At 42.3% G+C, this 16317-nt stretch overlaps 1 protein-coding gene across 16 annotated transcripts in view; it reads left to right on the top strand.

Moving 5' to 3' along the window:
• Positions 1-16317, top strand: part of GATAD2A (GATA zinc finger domain containing 2A) — a 112447-nt gene that overhangs the window by 19391 nt on the left and 76739 nt on the right. For 8 of the 16 annotated variants that reach the window (XM_075123124.1, XM_048830866.2, XM_048830865.2 and 5 more), the window contains exon 1: positions 1022-1171. The exons of 5 other annotated variants lie outside the window; for them this stretch is intronic. The gene's annotated coding sequence lies outside the window, so the exon portion shown is untranslated. 3 more of the 16 variants (XM_075123127.1, XM_075123120.1, XM_075123121.1) reach the window with 2 other exon arrangements.

Genomic DNA, 16317 nt, shown 5'->3' with positions numbered 1-16317 from the left:
CCACACCCTGCACCCCAACCCCCTGCCACACCCTGCACCCTTCCTGCACCCCAACCCCCTGCCCTGAGCCCCCTGCTGCACCTCACACCCCCTGGGGGCAGGGAGGGGGCAGAGTTGGGGTTGAGATTTCAGGGAAGGGGTTGGAATGGGGGCAGGGAAGAGGCAGGGCCTCAAGGAAGGGGTGGAGTGGGGGTGGGGCAGTGCAGGGGGTCAGTGGTGTCGTTGTCGGGCCAAGGTACTAGTCCTCACGGTCATTTGAGTTTGAGACTCCTACAATAGATTGTAGCTAGAATCTCACATCATGACTGTAAGGTGCTGGGGCCTAAAAAGCCACGGGGTGGCTGGGGTTCTAGGCCATACTGCCTCAACAGGAGATGAGGTAGCAGTGACCTTCGCACACCAAACCCTGAGCAGCGCCACGACCGCCCAGGATTTAGGAGTAAGTCCCGAACTGCAGTCGCACTGGAAAGGGAATCGGGCTGCAAACCTCGCCTGGTTATTAGACGAGTAACCAGAACGGATGCAACCGCTCCGCTGTAATACTCACCCCCAACACGTGGAGCTCCTGCCAGGGCTGGCCGGCTAGCAGCATTATTGAATCCACTAGCAGCAGCAGCACCCTCCTCTTCCTCTTGGCTACTTATCCACGTGGCCCAAAGGCATACGTAGCAAAAGAAGAAATCGTTCCCCTGCTGCAGGCAGCAACTCCTTAAAACCCATCTCGACCCCTCCCTTGGCGTCTCACAAATCCCCAGCCAATCCCTGTTCTTGTGCCATGTGCATTGACCCCTTCTGCCAATGGTGCCCCAGGTCACAGACCTGGCCCACCATTGCCCGGAAACTCGACCCGCTCCACCCCCAGCTGCTCTATATGTCCCGGCACCCAGCAAGAGCCTCCAGCTGCATGGCTGGAGCTAATTAAGAGCTCCCTTGTGTTTGGGGGGTAGCTAGTAATGGGCTAAAGTGTGCTGGCCTCGGTGCGCATGCTCTGAGGAGTGACGCCGCGACTCCATGTGTAAGAAGCGCATTATTTGGCAAGGGGAGCAGCCGCGGAGAGGATTAGTGAGGGATCCCCGGCTGCACAAAAACCTCGGGGTACTAGTAATTTAATCCTAGAAAAGGATCTATATCGTGAGGATCTGTGGGGAGCTACGGGGTAGTGCCTCTGACTGTAAGTTCACCGATTCAAAGTTCTTACTGGGGTGATTTTGGGGGAAGGAGGGAATAGAAGTTATTTGTAAAAGGAAATTGGTATGGATGCCCCTCCTTTTGCTTTTAGGGAACTGGAGAGAGCGTTCCCCAAATATAAAGGGGCTAAAGCCAGCCCTCGTTAACCTGAGGAAAGTGCAAAGTCTTGTCCGACTGCTAAAATTTAACTATTTCTGCCTTGGATTTTTTTTTTTAATTTATACTTTTGGAAAGGAAATACTTTTGTACCTTTGCTTGTGGGGGCCATAAAAGAGAAACTAGGGAGTTGCAATTCCAGGGTGCCTGAAAAGTTTCTACTGTATGATTCGGGCCAAAATTCCAGGCAGGAAGAGAGTCTTAAAATGCGGTTGGTTTGGGTGCAAATCATGGTTTGGGGTTTTGTGGGGCTTTTTAAAAAGCCTTTAAAGCATTTGTTTCGGAAAGTTACTACAGGCTTTCAACCCTGCCTCCTTCCTCCTCCTCTTCCACCATCACACGCTCACACACTGTCCCTCCCGGCTTGGAAAGAGCCTGTAGTGGAGTTGGATGCAGGGGAAAGCCCACTGCCTTGAACGGCGCGATTTTAAAATGGTCCGACTCAGATCTGCCTCTTCTGTTAGAGGGTGGGCGCATATTTTGCGTGGGAGTGGGGGTGGGGGAGGCGTGGTTTGAGAAGTGGGGTGCGTTTCAGTTTGCGGTCTATTGGGGGGGGTTAGTAACGGGGTGGCTGCTTTGTCCCTCCTCCTATCTTGGGAGAAGTGTAGTATAAGCTCCCAAAGGGTTGGGGAGTGGTCTTCAGGGTGGGGAAGGTGTGCTGAGGGGGAGGCGAGTGGACATATTTGTGTGTCTTGGTTGAGCCCCAGTCGTGGCACTTAACCCGGCTGGCAGCCAGACTGAATCTCATGTCAGAATAAGAGTCCCCCCTCTTTTTTTTTTTTTCCTCCTCCCCTCGCCTTGTTTCACTCGACTGTCCTTCCTGCTGCTAAAGGTGTAACCGGCAAAAGGGTGGCAAGGCTTTTGCCTGCAGTTTAGACATTCGTGCCAAAGATTCCCCTTCCTGGTTATAAACCCTCCCCCTTAGGGTGGGTTTTTCAGTTTAATTTGCTGATCAAGGCGATCTCTATTGATTTTTCTATCTATAATGGATCAGCAATGACTAGATGGATCTACAGCTGCTGCTTTAAATTTTTTTTTAAATAGGCTTATTGCCTAGATGTCTGTATTGGTCATATCCTTTACATAATGAATAGTGAAGGTGTGGGGGATCCTTATACAGTAAATTTTAAAGGGGATATTTCCCTGAACCCTCCTTATTTCTAAGTGCTCTAAATTGTATTAATTATGGAAAGGTTTGCTGGGGAGGGTGAGGTGGATTTGGAAGGCTAGTACTTAATATGTTACATCTTCAAAGTCAAACATTAAGTTCTCCTGAGGCATTATTATCCCTTTTTATATATATATATATATATATATATATATATATATATATATATATATATATGGAGAAACTGAGGCATAGAGACTAAGTCACTTGCCCAAAACCACTAAGGTAGTCTGTGTTGTGAGTCCCTCTGGTACTGTTCATTAGGGTGTTTATCTTTTTGTGTTTTTTGTTTTGTTTTTCTTTTCCCCTCTTTAATCAGATCAGACCTAGATACATATATGCATGCTAAGTCTGTGGCCTTTAGACTCTCATATGAAAGTCTAAGTGATTCACTTAGGTTTTACTTTCTCTTGTGTTTTTCTAGCTACCCCTGCCCTTTCCATTTTTATCTTCCATACAGTAGACTCCCATTTCCAAAGTCAGAAGTTCTCAAACTGGTCCATTGACCAAGATTAAATGTGCACGTGGTGTTAATTCTTGTTTCCAGCTGCTTCTACAGGTGTTTAGGCTCTGTTAGATGCAAAGAATGACAGTGAGGCCTATAAACGCAGCTGTAAGTGAGACGACAGCTTTGCTGCCTCTACTGGAGACCACTGCTGCACAGGAAGAGAGGAAGTGAGCTACCCTTGGGGACAAGAGAGACACCAATGACACTGGAGTTACCAGCCATCAGTAGGAGAAAAGAGTTAAGTGTCTGGGGGAGAAGAGGATTCAGAGTGGCAGGGAAGCATGTGCATGGGAAGAGGAGGGGCAGGAAACTGGGAAGTGTATGCAGTTGGAAAAGAGGGCCAAGTGGCAGAGAAGTGCATGCAGGGGAGGGAGAAAAAGAAGAACATAACAGATGGGAAAGGAGAGAACCCCCCACCCCCAAGTTAGTAAGTTAAAGGCAGATAGAAAAACACTAAATACTTCTAGAATATTGCTTTTCCATGTAAGCAAATGCTGTAGTTGACACAGGGGTGTTGTGTCACCATGAATGAGCAGTCCATGCGACTGACTTTGTATTAAGAAATGGTACATAATATAAATTTGGGAGTCCCTGCTGCACTTCTTGTGGAAGTGGTGCCACAGTGACACCTTCTGGCATGAAAGACAGGGAGAATACAGACAAGCCAAGTTGCAGTACAATATACACTATCCTGGGACTAACACGGCTACAACACTGCATGCATGTTGCAGTATAAGCAGTGACTGTATTAAGTGTTATCAATCTGACAGCTTGGTGGGGGGAAAAATTGTTCACGCTTGCTATCTTCTCTCCAGCATAAGACTCAAATGTTTAGTTATCACAGGTTATGATATATATGGCTACAGGGAATTAAATATACCTGAATGATATTTTATAATACTAGTATACCATTCTTCATGTGTAAATCTCAAAGCACTTCACAAACATTTGCAAATTGAGAAACCCTGAAGTTAAGTGACTTGCCAGGATCACACAAGAAGTCTGTGGCAGGGGTAGGAATAGAACCCAGGTCTTGTATTTTGGTCTTTGGACTATAGACTGTAATATAATGAGTTATGTATTGAGAACTGGGAAGACTGGATGTCTTAGCATATGATAGTCGACTTGTGATGCTCAAGTCACATGAGATTATTCGTAGCTGGTAGCTATCAGGTGGTGTAGGATGGGAAGAGAGGGGAAAACCCTCTCCTTCCTAGCATTTGAGAATGGAGAGTAAGAAAAGAAGCTTATGTTGCCGAGTTAAGTTGTTACATCAATGTGTAATGGTGCAACAACATCATGTACAGGTACTGCATTATTTGCTAAACATCACAATTCAGTGCAGCTATTTTGTGGCTCTGCAACTTCCTTTAGTGATCTGCAGGTGTTCTCTGGTGATTACCACTGATCTAATTTTGGCATCTCCTCAAAGTAGTTGGTTCAAATCCAGCTAACGCGGTAATAGTTGAATATGGTTATCATCTAATGTCTCAGAGTCCTACATGAACTGAGCTGATAGTCTAAGATCACTTCTCAGTGGACAACCATATACATAGCAACTGGCACCTTTGCTGATTTCATCATATAGACCAGGCTTCTCAAACTTCATTGCACCGTGACCCCCTTCTGACAACCAAAATTACTACACGACCCTGGAGGGTGCGGAATTGATGTCGGAGCCCACCCAAGCCCCACTGCCCCAGGTGAGGGGGGGCCAAAGCCTGAGCCCCACTGCTCTGAGGGAGAGGGGGCGCTGTAACCTGATCCCTGCCATCAAGGGCTGAAGTTTTGGGTTTCAGCCCTGGGTCCCAGCAAGCCTAAGTCAGCACTGGTGACCCCATAAAAATGGGGTTGGGACCCACTTTGGGGTCCTGACCCACAGTTTGAGAACCTCTGATATAGACTAAGAATTGAATGGATGTGGAAGTTGAGCTGCTTTTCATCTGGAGTCTTTAAAGTGAGATTTGATATTTTACGATATATGCTTTTAATTCAGGTGAATGTTTGTAGTGGTCCCTTCTGGCCTTAGAATCTATGAATCTTCCAGTTCATCCCTTCCTTCATGGTCTGTGGTGGGAAGGACAAGACTGCCTACATTGCAACATGCTCATAACTCTTGCAGCTTTACATTAAGATCAAATTTCATGCTCCAGGGCTTTAGCCAGTCACCTACAGGAGTGAGGAAGGATGCCTCCCCAGGCACATGGAATCAGATGTGTTCTGGGGGTTATTTGCCTTTCTCAGAAGTATCAGAAATTGGACACAGGCAGAGACTGGACACTTGATGGAGTTGACCAGTGCTCTTGCATGGCATAGAGAATCCTCTTTCTTTAAATATCAGGCTGTTATGGCTTGCTCATAACGATCCCCAGATTTGGGGTTAGGAAGGAATTTTCTCCTAGGTCAGATTGGCAGAGGCCTTGGCATTTTTGTTTTGTTTTTCCCTAGCAGGCGATCCATGCCCTATCGTGCAGAGGATCATCTGGGCATATCTCTCCAAATCGGTTCCCTGCCATTTCAGGGGCCTCAGGCTTTGGTGATACCTAGATTTCATCTGTTCTCTGCCTGTGGCACACGGTAACTTAGTTTCCTGAGAACTGAAGAACTTTAGTTAAACTAAAATCATTGGGTCCAGTATAGGGGTATCTGAATGAAATTTAATGGCTGGTGATATTTACAGGAGGTAAGACTAGATGATCTAATAGTCCATTCTGGCCTTAAACTCCATAAACCTAACTCCCAAGGGAGCCCGTCTAAGCTAGAATTCATGTAAATGGGCAGGGCAGTATGAGGGCTTTCAATGCACTAATTGTGCTCTACCTGTTTTGTGGATAAATTTTAAGAACTTCTGCTAATGGCATCTTTCAGCAGTGCTAAAGAAAATAAAATGAAGCAGAAAATTGTAAGTGGGACTTGTTAGTTGTGAAAATTAAAATACTACAAATGTGATGAGCCCAGATTTGAGAACTTAAAGTTGTTTGAATTATGGCACATTGTGCATTCTGAAATGGTGTCCATGTTGTGAGGTCCCCAAGGCAGTTGCTAGGCAACTGGAAGAGTCCTCGGTGACTCCCTCTTGAGAAATTTAGAAGTCAGGCTGAGACAACAGGGTGGCTGTTTCGCGCAGTTTAATTTTACTTCATGGGTAGGTCAGTGTCAGTTTTTTGTGTTTAACTTGCCCTTGGAAAACATCACCATTCCCTATGTGTAGATCCAGTGAAGAACATTATAGTAGTTTTGTTTTGTGGTGCTGAAAACATTTGTAGGGATACTGAATCCGTTTACTTGGGGCATATTATTGAATAATTCTTGTTTCACCTATGCATGGTAAAAGACTTGGGCATGAGCACATTTTGTCTAATTTATAAATCAAAATAACTATAGCACTTTTAAAAAAATATATTTATAAAGAGATCCTATCCCAGGTGTTGGATACTTTTTTTAATGCTTATGTAACATATCCATCTGAGGGAAACAATATGCTTGCTTTTCTAATATTTCACAAGATGTTATAGCTGGGGCTTTTATAACTGTTGTGTGAGGAGGGTTACAAATTCTGTAGGGTATTTATATGGCATATACTGGACACTCATGCCTGGAAATCTTTTCAATATAGATACCTTCTAGTACAAACTTTCTATAATTCCCATATAATTAGCATAACATATTATATAAGTCCCATAACAAAAAAGCAAGACAGAAAACATTTTGAATGTGTATAGTATCTTTCAAACAAGGATCTCAGTGTGCTTTTATTAGGAGGTAATAAAGGATGAATAAATGGTGATTGTGAAGCTGTTTGAGTTTGGTGGCGGGGACTCTTGGGGGCAGTGTCCTTACTGGGGTGAGAGTTGGTCATTAATTAACAAAAAAAAAAACAAAATAAAAACCAACCCAGTGATAGTGACAAGCATATTGGATATTTGTGAATTCTTGGTGTGATGTAACTAATATTTCTAAAGAGGCTCAAACACTTTCTCTGTGTTCACAAAGCCAAAATTAGCAGTGTTGCCCCTACCTTTATGAAAACAGTAGATTTGCTTTTAGACTTGGTTGGGGGAACCCCAAAACTTGCTTTTTATATGCCTTTCATATTTGAGGTATCTCAGTGTTTTGCAAGAGGAGTGTGGAAAGCGTAATATAGTAGCTCCCTCACGGCATTAGATATTAGAAAATTGGGTGAGGAAATGTTGCTCTCATCCCTTTAAATCAGCACCCTGTTGTCTTTAACTGACATTTGGACACTATTGGAAATAGACAATCTGCCTTTTAAACAAGACATTAAACTGGAGTCTAACAGTGACACATCCCACCCTCCCCCAGAAATGTTGCATCTCTTCACCAACATTGAAAATGAGTGCATGTCCTCCCTAGAGACTTGATCCTGTAACCTTCCTGAGACAAAAGTACAGTTAACTTTGCCTTAGTATAGTGTTAAATATTTGAGACTACATTCTGTTGATGTGCATCTGTAACTTTCTTAATATTAACAGGAGTTACTGTACAAACCAGTACTGAGGAGAACATAACTGGGACACCAGATAACACATTGCGATTTGTATGTATTCTCACTGAAACACTAGCTTTGTTTGTTCCACCATGCCACATTGACTATATAAAAAATAAAATCCTGTGTTAAGAATGTTACTTAGTTTCAAAGTCAAGCACTTGAAACCTGGGAAATGATAGATTTTAGGTTGTGTGGACGACCTTAATTCTGCTCCCTCATGCAAATGTGTTGTGATACAGTCTTTAATTATAAGATCACATACCAGTTTTTCCACGGGACCCCTGCCTCATTCAGTGCATAGGGTGAACCATGCTCAGGGAATGAGGTAGCTATTCAGTACTTTTATCCTCATCATTCAATTGGTGGTCCCTTCCTTATTTACTGCATGCCATCCAGAGCCTGCAGTGAATACATAATTATTTATTTTTTCATGGTCTTTGCTAGGGCACTTATTGCTATATCTGAATGCATCACAAACATTAGTATCAACAGTATGAGTTAAGAGTATTATCCCTAATTTTCTGATGGGGAAACTGAGACAGAGATTGCATGAGGCCACTTAGTGACTCAAAAGCAGGGCCAAGATTAGAATTTAGGAACTCATGACTCCTATCTCTGTGCTTGTTGCTCCAGACCACACTACCTTACTGCGCGATGTGCTGTGCCTCACAGCTCCCATTGACTTCAGTTGCAGTTATTAGAGCTCTATGCTTTTGCATATCAGGCCCCAGGTGTCTCAAATGGGCTAAAGGAAAAACAAATGTTATGTGCAACTGTAAAAAATCCCCCTTGCAACCCTGATCACGCATCTTCGGAAGGGTTTGAACACAGAGCCTTCAGGAATGTAGGACAAACTAGCTGACGGTGGAAGACAGCTGTTATCTGGTGTGTATAACAGCCCATATATATAATGGTCGAGGGGGTAATTGGAGGTGGGGAGCACAGCCTGTCTTTTTCTTCTCCCCCCACCCCCGCCAACCTCCTCTGAGGAGGTGCAGGGAACTCTTTCCCCATGGTCATGACTTCTGGGGGCAGGAGGGGGAAATGGACTGGGCGGAGGGGAAGAGGAGGCAGATGGAACATGGCCTTGCCCTTTCTCTACTCCCATCACATTCGGGAGAAGCTGTCTCTGCACTGGGAACCAGGTAAGCAGTTTATTTGCTGCTGCCCCTGCTTTGGTGGCTATGTGGGCCCAGTCTTAGATTAGAATGTTAAAATTCAGTTGTTATGGCATTCTGGTAAACTTCCCACCCCCATCATATCAAGCAACAAAAAGGAAACGGTGACTTTCAGAAGTTTATTTCTTGACTAAACCTGAATGGAATAGCATGGGATAAAGAAAATTCTCTTCTCTGGTGCTAGGGCTTTTACTCTACCAAATGTTCTTTGTCTCTGCTACAAACAATGAAGGTGTTAAACCATCTCCTCCTCCCATGGTGCCCCCCCCACATCTTCCCCAAAGGCTGTGGAATTTTCTCTAATGGAGAGTGTTAGACAACCTGACTATAGAGCTCAGGACCTGCTTCTCCGTTATAATAAAGAAACTACAATCCTAGAGGATGTCAAAAATGAAGGATAATCATGAAAACTGGCTAGTTTATGGATTAGTTTAGCACACTGTTAACTTGGAAATTTGGGTTCTCTTGCTGGCTTTGCCACTGAATTGCTATATAACCTTAGGCAAGCTGCTTAAACCTCTCCATGCCTTGGTTAACTTGTCTGTAAAATGGGGAAAATGATACCTACTTTTCTCTATAAAAGACTTCAGGTGTTACAGTATAGAAGTGCAAAGTACTGTTTGGAACAAAAATTCCATCTAGTACTACTTTTTTTTTTTTTTTTTAAATAAATGATTTCATGAAGGTATGGGTAGCTAATCTTTATCCTGCCAGCATGCATGCACTTCCTGTGATCCACTAGCTCATTATTTTTCTAGTAATCATTAATAATATAATTTGTTTCCTGTTTACAGATTTTAATGAATTTACCTCATAAGATGGCAAGTTCATTTATAGTTTTAGGAAATGCAAATTCTTGGAGGGTCTAGAGGAGAAAGGCAAAACAATGACTGGAAGTGAGAGCCTGACAAGCTCAAATTAGACATAAGGTGCACATTTTTAGCAATGAGGGCAATTAATAATTGGAACAGACTATCAAAGAAAGTGGTCCATGCACCATATCTTGTATGCAGTCTTGATTTGAATTTGTCTGTCTTGAATGTATGCTTTAATCATACGTAAGCTTGGTGCTCAGTACTGGGGTAACTGAAATTCAGTAGCCTGTGTAGGTCAGACTAGATGATTTAATGGTTTCTTTTGGCCTCAAAATCTATGAATCTGTAGCATCCACTGTGTGTTTTCCTGTTGCTATTATAGTGGTGGGCAAACCTTTTGGCCCAAGGGCCACATCTGAGTATGGAAATTGTATGGCGGGCCATGAATGCTCATGAAATTGGAGGTTGAGGTGTGAGGGGGGTGAGGGCTCTGGGGTGGGGCAGGGCATGATGGGTTGGGGAGGCAGGAAGGTGCTCTGGGCTGGGACCGAGTGGTTCGGAGGGCGGGAGGGAGATCAGGGCTGGGGCAGCAGGTGGGGGCGGTTCTGTGTGTTGCCTCAGCCGTTAAGCTCTGCCCCTGCAGCTCCCATTGGCCACTGTTCCTGGCCAATGGGAGCTGTGGGGACGGCATTTGGGGCAGCATGCAGAGCCACCTGCTTGCCCCTACACGTAGGAGCTGGAGGGGGAACATGCCACTGCTTCCAGGAGCCACGCAGAGCGGGGCAGGCCCTCAACACAGCTCCCCAGTGGGAGCTCGAGTGCCAGATTAAAACATCTGAAGGGCCAGATGCGGCCCCTGGGCCGTAGTTTGCCCACCCCTGTGCTGTTTCTACAAAAGAAGTAATCTACCCAGAAATCTGTTTAGTTACTTAATAAGTCTTGTTGATTAGTGAGAAAGCCTTGGCTGTTCCCTTATTTAAAGACAACAGAATTAACATTTTGCATCACTGCGGGTCTACAGGCTTAAAGTAGTGTGTGTGTGTGTGTGTGTAGTCATAATTTATCCACAAACACGCAGAAGGACAGAAAAGATAAACAGTCTGTTTTTGAACAAGAATTCTAGATACAGATGCACTAGTTGTGTCTCTCTCTCCTTTGCAACTTCTCCTTGCACGGGCCCAAGTGAGACGTTGTCACTGTTTCTGGGTAGTGTTCAGAGAAGGTTGCTTCACTGCATTATCCCTTGAATCTTTTTTTTCTTTTGGGGAGGGGGGTGTATGTATCTTTCCAGCTGATGTGGGGCTTTAGCTTCAGTTCAGCATGAAAAGCTTTGCTTTTTCTGCACTTGGAAGAGGATGGTTTTGTAGTAATTGTTAGATGGAGTTGGAGGCAACTAATGAGGGATCCGTTATCTCTTCCAGACTGAAAAACAGCAGTCTATAGACACCTGGGGTCTTGTGTTCTTGTTGGTGCTCTGAGGATCATCCCTGACTTAGGGCTTGTCTACATGGAAACTTGAACCAAAATAACTAATTCATTTTAAATTCAGACCTAATTTCAGTTCTACTTAGTCCTTATAGACAAGCCCTTGAAGTTACTGCCTCATTATACAATTCTTGCATCTGGGAGAGACACTGAAGCCCACCAGTTAACCAGAGGCATCCATGGAGGGAGTGCTCTGTATGTGTCACTGCATCTCTAGCGGCTCAGATATGGGGTTGGAGGAGTTGAGAATTAAGTGGGAGCCTACACACTGAGCTTTGTTTTTCTTCATGATTGGGCTGAGCCCTATCACTACGTGGACTTCTACTGTGCAGATTATTTTTATGTCTTAATTTCCAGCGTTCCTGGTTAAAATTAACTCTTTTAAGAGGACCACCTTATTGCGTTTAAATACCTGTTAATGAGTAAGGCTGTACAGTACTGTTCCCCGCTACTTTTTTTTCACCAGAGTGAAAACTGTCTAGCACCAGTTAACTACAGGAATAAATCTAGAAAATGCTGGAGGGAAGTCTAGAAATGTATATTCTAAACTGATTTTCCCAAGAAGAAAATCAATTGATCTTATTTTTTCATTTCCTAATAGAGCTAACTGTTGAGAAACTTGGTAGAACCACTTGCTTCAGAAATTTGTGTGACCGGAGTATTTCAGAATGTGTGTGTTTAGCATGGATACCTTCACACCACACAATTAAAATGACTGCTGTGGTCACTGTTCTTATAGCCCTTCCAAACAAGGATATTTTAAATATAAGAGGGAATGTATTTGGTGCACACAAATATTGTCTTTGATTAGAGATCAATTATGGTGAGTGCAGAGTAACTTTTCCTTCCCTCCCTATTTCCAGTGAACCCTCTATTTAGTGTGGATAATTGAGAGGAGGAGTGAATTGTTGTATTCTTTTTCTGCTTAAGTAATTGGCTACATTGTAGCTTATCTGTGGAGGGAGGAGGGAACTGCTTATGATGTCACCAGCAGTACTGAAATTGCCTCTGACTTGACTTGGAGAAGGAGCCAAAAGACAGGGACAGATATTAATTCCTCAGAACTCACAATGCCTGTAGAAGTTAGCTTTCAGTAATAAATCTGGGAAGGGCTTTGAGAAAGAAATTATAATTGGGTGATGTCTGGTTATTTTAATTTATTCTTTTCGCTGACTTCAGTCTTAATATGATGTGAGCCACCAATATTTTCATGAACACCCTAGTTACATTTGCATCGGAAAACTGATCTATTACTGACAATGGTCATCAGCATCCGCTTTCCCTCAACCAATATTGAAAATGGGTTTCCCATTAATGTAGATGGGACTAAACCACATCCAGCACCATTACAGAATGCTGTTGAAAACAGTGCCATCCCATCTGCACTAGCAGTTGTCACTTTCTATGCTGCTTCATCATCAGAAGACAATTTCCTTGTCTAATATATGTTAATACTGAGGACTTCCAAAGCCTTTATGGAGACTAGAATATGATCTGCATCATTTGGTCTCTTGCCAATGATTATTCATACAGTCTCAATATAAAAATGACTAATTTCATCACTAGACAGTCATGTCGCAAACTAACATGGATAAATCTATAGGTCATTGCAGAAAGTCACATGACTGACCGGCTTTAAGACACTTCCTAGAATTAGAGGAGGAAGTAAACCAAAAGCTTTCATAAGTTTTAATAAGTTTGCAGCAAATAATATTTTGGACTGAACTGTGAACCACATAAATGTGTTTATGTATCAAGTATATACATACACATAAGAACCACCTATTACATTTAATATAAAATAACACCCTGCAATTCTTATCTTTCATTTTCATCAGATAGTGAGTAACAGATTATATATCTGGTGATGGTGGGTACAGTATTAGGTTTCAGAGTAGCAGCCGTGTTAGTTTGTATTCGCAAAAAGAAAAGGAGTACTTGTGGCGCCTTAGAGACTAACAAATTTATTTGAGCATAAGCTTTGGTGAGCTACAGCTCACGTCATCCGATGAAGTGAGTATTAGGTTGGCACTCTGTGTAGAATTATATTTGACATGGACTTGCCATTTTACTTGTTCTTTTTTCTGTTTTTTTAATAGCTGACTAATGTCCACTGAGGTGAATATGCTGTACCAACAGTAGGACTTTGGTGACTTAAACACATTTTATTTATGCATTAGGTTTCAAACATCTAAGATATTAATTATTCCATTATTCTGTTTCTCCTTAGGACTCTGGCCTTAGATCTGATTGTGTGAGTGGATGGGTAGGAAGTCTTTCCTTCACCTGTCTTCCAAAAATTGTGAAAGCTCTACTTACCTGATATCCTGATGATCAGATTTAATTTCTCAGGTGGTTAACAATGTGAAGATGTCATCCTCATCCCTCTTTCTCTTCCACCCCGCCCAATCTAAATTCTCTATGTATGCATTCTCTTTAAATGCATATATTTGAAAGTAGTTTACGTTGGTAAATTGGTTTCAACGTATCTTGCTCTACTGCTGTTCATTAGAAACCTACACTAGTGCTGGTAGATGAGTGGTACAACCTCCTCTCAGGTCTCCCATGTATATTCTTCACTAGATACTAGCTAGAAGGAAGCATGGAAGATGTTCTGTGGGTGGCACCCTTTCCTCTTGGGCCATATCTGCTGTAGGGAAAAAGTGTAATTTTTAACACATTAACTGCATAAATATAACCTGAGGTAAACTCTAGGCTCCCCCTGGGGTTTATATCAACCAACTAATGTGTTAAAACTATGACTTTCCTTATTACACTAGGATTTTAACATGTTCATGGCTCCTTTTTTTTCCCAATGAAGACAAGTCCTTGAAGACCAACAGTACCACAACAGGACTTCAGGGGCTCAAGAAGGTGGAATTCCTGAGGTTGCTTCCTTAACAAACACTTCTGGAAAGGAAGGGCGTCAACTAGTGGATGACTTGTTTTTTCAGTATTTGAAAAACATAATTTGTGTAATTAAGGGTTCTAAAGCTGAGCATCTGCTAATCATCCGTGTCAACATCAGCTGGAAACTGCTGTTCTCATTAAAACTTTAGTATGTGTAACTATGCATGAGACAAATTTAAATTCTGTTCTCATTTACAGGAGAGGATGACCCTCAGTCCAAATAGTTTGTAACTAGTGAGACTGATACACAGATACTCTTGGATATCTATCTGTTACAGTGAGATGTACACTACAAACCTTTTACTTATTTCCTTTAGTGGAATAGGTAATAAGCAAGAAGTATCTCCCCTTCCTTCCCCCCTGCCCCTCCCCCCCTCCCCCCATTTGATTCTCCATAATATCCCAAAGAATGATATACTGAACCTTGCAAATGGTTTTTATGATTTTTGGAAGGCTTTTAGTACAGTGTCTCTCTCTCTCTCAACTTCACAAGTCAGATATTTGGGATGGGAGAGAAAGTATATGGTGTAATCTGGAATGATCTGGTCTATACATTCATTTTATAACCTTCTCAAAGCAACTTGCACATAGAAAAGCTTCCGCAGGACTCTGTCAGCGTCTGCAAGAGGTAAAGGTTCTTGCATGTTAGTACTCTTTGCTGATTTAAAGATGTATCTTCCGACTCTTACTTTTGGGGTCATGTATTTCACTGTAGTATAGGGAAGCTGGGGTCAGAGAAAAGAGGCGCAATGGGTGATTGTTTTTTTTTCTTTATGTATACTTTCAAAATAGTTTCTTTTTCAGTAGTATATGCGTAAGGCATTTGAAACTTCCCTCTGGTTCTGCATTGTTTCATAAGAATTAATAAAAATTCTCCATAGATGGTTGTATTACAATTTGGTCAACAAAAAAATTTATCATCACTAATTGGAGATGATGGCCTAGTAAGCAAGCCAAACATCAAGGTTCATGAAGCCCCTTCACCACCTAGAACCACATGTTTGAATCCTGGAAGTTGAAGTAGGTGTGCTAGTTGGTAAATTGAGTTAAACTACATGGATCACTGCTCAAGGAGTTCTGGAAAAGGCACCTCTGTTGTTAGGTGTTGAGATACTATGACAGTTGTGACTATATAAGTAACTAGACCAAAGACCTTTTTAAAAACAAAAAAAAGGAGCAAGATTCTTTTAATCTGTCTTGTATGTACATTAATGGTCTTCTAAGACTCTTCATCAGAGTATAGTTTTGCCTTAACCTCCTAATTAAAGTACCCCTTTCGCAGAACATTTGTGCTTTGTAATTATGTCCTATCTGGTTGCTGTCTTCCACCCCAGAAATGGTTGCATTTTTGTTTTTGGGCAAACTGCTTACTGTAAAACCACATCTTGTGATGTGTTTGGGATCCTATTGAATGAAAAAAGAAAAGGAGTACTAGTGGCACCTTAGAGACTAACCAATTTATTTGAGCATAAGCTTTCGTGAGCTACAGCTCACTTCATCGGATGAGAGCTGTAGCTCACGAAAGCTTATGCTCAAATAAATTGGTTAGTCTCTAAGGTGCCACTAGCCCTCCTTTTCTTTTTGCAAATACAGACTAACACGGCTGCTACTCTGAAACCTATTGAATGAAAATGGTTTACAGAAATAAGATTGTACTCCAACTTTCCATCTGCATTGATCTTTAGCAGTGAGAAAAGATGGCATTTGTCTGATGGATGGGTATGTGTATTGCTATATCAAGGTCTGTACAAGTGTCAAAATAACATTGCTGGCTTAAGGAACCAGTGACCATCTGAATTTCTGTATTTCAAATGGTAGAAAATATTATTTCTCTATTCCCTTGAAGGTAAAAGTGCATGCATCCCCTGACTGCACCACAGCCCCTACAACTGGTGGAGAATTATAGATCCTAAACAGCCAGTATAGATGAAGCCTAACGCCTAAAGAACTTTTTTCAGTAATGATTTGTTGTCTAGTGTAGATGGGGCTTCAGAGTCATCTCTTACAGAAAGAAATCTGATCAATTGGTTAAACCTCAAATTCTGTTTCATGGTTGATATAGACTGCCACAAACTTCTGATAACTGATCAGATGTGTTCAGTTCACTGGATTACTATGGTGTTAGTTTATCCCTTTGTATTAATTATATTCATTTCCCATTAATCTATTTAGCAAACATCTCTAGGAAAAAAGTTACCTCAACCTGTAAGTTCTGTTGTGTTCATTGTGTGAATCTCTTTACCCTCTGTCTTCTCTGTGTCAAAGGATGCTTGCAAATTTATCACCGTCATTTAGACTCCCTCAAAAGGTAAAATTCCTAACCGTTGGCAACAAAATGTTGTCTCCCTCCCCCCTCCAAGATAAAGTGCAGTCCATGGGCCAGATGTAACCCACAACCC

Source organism: Caretta caretta, chromosome 25, assembly GCF_965140235.1.
Source record: "Caretta caretta isolate rCarCar2 chromosome 25, rCarCar1.hap1, whole genome shotgun sequence".
In the NCBI taxonomy this organism is placed as follows: domain Eukaryota; kingdom Metazoa; phylum Chordata; order Testudines; family Cheloniidae; genus Caretta; species Caretta caretta.
The sequence above is the reverse complement of the archived record's forward strand: the minus strand, read 5'-3'. Positions and strand labels throughout refer to the sequence as shown.